The 3,469-nt window shown below is 41.7% G+C and overlaps 1 long non-coding RNA gene across 1 annotated transcript in view; it reads right to left on the bottom strand.

Moving 5' to 3' along the window:
* LOC102382104 overlaps positions 1 to 3,469 on the bottom strand; it is a 32,730-nt gene that overhangs the window by 14,504 nt on the left and 14,757 nt on the right. The window lies entirely within an intron of this gene.

A 3,469-nucleotide genomic window follows, 5' to 3' on the forward strand; every position in this document is an offset into this window, starting at 1 on the left:
TAGCTAAAAAGATATTCAGTAGCTTTCTCATTCAAGAGTCCACCTTATCTGCTCACATGTGGATTTTAAGATAAGTATTGGTAATGAGAGTAGCACAAAGAGGTTAGTTATATCATTAATCTTGTCAAATACTCTGCACCAAAAGTCAGGAGCTTTCGGACAATGAAATAGTATGCAGGCTAAAAAGCCAGATTCAGCTTTTCACATGTGAAAATGATTATAAGATTCTGTACTGGGGTGTGGGTATAAGGACTGAAAGATGATACATGATTTCCCATTCCACTTCATTGCTCTCAGTAAATTAATAACCTTCGAAGAAGTAAATACAAGTAAAGGCTAAACAAGTAAAAGACTAAAAAGGGAGAACTAGACAATTAAATTGGCAAAACAAACTTCCTGCCCTCTAACAGACAACAAAAATCTGTATTCTATACGTCTTTGGTGACAAAAAAATTCGTGATCCATTCAGTTCTGAGAAGCAATACATGCATAGACATTATGTTTTAGTAATCAGGCTATCACATTCTGTGTTTCTATCACACCTACAGAAAAACAGTGCAGCAGTGGCTTTTTTGGCTGACCTTCTACAAAAGAGCTTCATGAGAGCAAGACTGGAGAGACAGAAATTTTCACAGACTCAGAGTAAAGAAGGGTACCAAAATGAACTTTGAAAGCAAGACCTTTATGAGCAATGATCTCAAAGGTCAAATATTTTTAGCCCCCAAATTGGTTCTCTCTCTACTTTTAATAAGCAGCTGTTTTCCATATTATCATTTTCAGGTCAGTTGCACTTTTCCACCACTCCTGACCTTTCCTAATTTCTCTTCATTTTTTTTCTCTTTCCATATTATGTACATCATTACTGTTTAACATTTGCTTTGTGCTAGCTTTTAAAGGGCACAACCAGAAAGACTCCATGGTACTAGATTCTACACAAACATGTAATAAATGACAGTCATAGTTCCTTAGCTGAGCCCCTTTCCCCATTGCAGAATTCTCTTGGAACAGATGATGGTCAACCGTTATACAAATCTGGACTCTGTTTGTATGGACCATGTGCAAAGAGACTTTCCATCACCTTGTGAAAGCATTTCTGTAACAACTATGGCCCCTGGCATCTCCAGAAGCAAAGAATTACTATTTTCCTTCTTCCTTCAAAAAAGGAAGCATCATATCCCTTTTTTTAATAGTAAGCCTGATCTTTCTATATGACAGACATCTCAGCTAAAATGGGTTGATCCTCACCATTTTTTACTCTCAGCAATACATAATAGACATGTTCTGCCACTAACCTAATACTAATGTACACTTAAAATATATGACTTGGCTCATTGACATAATATCATCCACCGGTAAGCGCGCTGCGGGGAGCCCTGTGCCCCCCCAGCTGGGCGACTAGTGCCTCCTGGGTCTGAGAGGGACACCCAGGCTCCCCCCATGGCCGATATCCAAGCCAGGGGGGCCCAGGGATGTCCCCAACACACTTGTCGGCAGACTCAGAAGTAGACCAGAAATATTTCTGGTCCACTTCCGGGTTCACCACTGAGCATGTGGTGGGGGGGACTGCCCCCCCCCGCTCCTGTGGGACACTATATCTGCTCCAGCATTGCAGCATTCATGAGCCATACCTGGTACCTTGAGGTATGTAGAAAAATCACTTAAATCTGTGTCTATGACCAAATCGCTGATTCTTTGAATCAGCATTGAATCTTGAGATTCAGATTCAGCAGAACTGAATCAGAGACAGTGATCCAAATCAACTAATCGAATCACTGCCCCCAATTTGGGCTGAATCTGAATCAAATACGGCCCATTCACACACCCCTAATAAATTTAGTTATAGTTATAATACAATGCTATCCGAGACACAACACTAATCATTTTTTGTCTTCTGAGGACTGAGAATTACTAGACTTCCTCTAATACTGCTGTAGGTAAAAATTTGTTTTAACACTAACTATACTGCATAAGAAATTTATTTTCTTTAAAGTATACTGAACCAAGAGAAAACATCATTCCCCTTCATTAGAAATCCACTTTCTTTATCCGAATGCTTGCTACAATTCTTAAGAAGCATTATTTATTTCAAGTGGTATCTTATTTAGATACGCTTTATTTTCCTCTTAGAAAAAATGTATTTCCAAATGCATATGCCAAGTTCCTTCTCCTCTGTGAATTTTTCTTTAAAAATAAGTTTTAGGCATATAAAATCTATTCTGATATCACTAGATAACTTTATATGGTGACATTACAAGTCTTTGATTGTAGTGCCTCTTTCAAATCAGGACCAGATAGAAAGACTTATATTACCATTTTGGATGTTATTACAATTTGAAACTACAAAGATAACTGTCTGAAGCTTTGTTCAACTTGGAGCACTCAAGAGAACTGCATTCAAAAGTATAATATGATGCTAGTATTTTATCAGCTCAATGTAGGTGAATGAGGGAAAAATGAATTTACTTACCCGAATAAAATAGTCATATGCTCTGTAGATCAATTCAAAAAAAGTCTGCAGATTAAATAAAACCAGGCAAATATCCCCTTTAGCCACCTTCCTGACAGTTAAAACCTTAAAGTGATATTCAATGAAAGATTTGCTTGTGAACAATATAGTTCCTTGTCAAAAATTAAGATTGTGGACTCCACAGCCCAGCAGCAGGGCAGAGAGGGGGGTGAGGAGGCTCACTACTGCTACCAAGAGCCCCATGCTGCCACGGTGAGGTGCCTCCTGCCCGCCTGACAGCAACGAGGGGCACAACTCCATGCTGCCACCCCCACTACTGCTGAATGAGTTGTTGGCTCTGGATTTAGGATCTGGATATCCTGCCTGGTAGGGGTGTGCGAAACGTCCCTATTCGGTTTGGATCTGGCCCAAATCTGGGACAGTGATTTGACTATTTGATTTCAATCACTGTCCCTGATTCAATTCAGTTGAATCCAAATCTGAAGATTCAATGCTGATTTAGAAAAAGCAGAGATGTGGCCATAGACACAGCTTTAAATGTTTTTTCTACATACCTTGAGGCACCCTGTGCGCTCCCCAGTGGACCTGGAAGTGGATCAGAAGTGCTTCCGGTCCACTTCCAGGTCTGCTGCTGAATGCATTGGGGACCCCCCTGTACTCCAGTGAGACGCTCCATCAGCCCTACCATTGCTGCATTCATGAGCCACCTGGTACCCTGAGGTATGAAGAAAAACATTTAAAGATGTGTCTATGTCTGAATCACCGAATCTTTCCACATCGATTTGGAGGTGTGACGGCGGCATGACATCGTCACGGGCACACACAGGGGACAGAGAGGATTGGGGGGCAGCAACAACCCCTAAAAAGAACCCCGGGCCAGGTTACTTACCCCTGGGAGGGACGGCAGCATCGGAGCTGGGACCGCGGCAGCAGCCGCGGCCGCCATTACAGCCGCGCAAGCCGGCATCACGCTGGCTGGTTAAAAAGCTGTTTCCCGGACAG

The sequence above is a fragment of the Alligator sinensis genome, unplaced genomic scaffold, assembly GCF_000455745.1.
Source record: "Alligator sinensis unplaced genomic scaffold, ASM45574v1 scaffold150_1, whole genome shotgun sequence".
Classification (NCBI taxonomy): domain Eukaryota; kingdom Metazoa; phylum Chordata; order Crocodylia; family Alligatoridae; genus Alligator; species Alligator sinensis.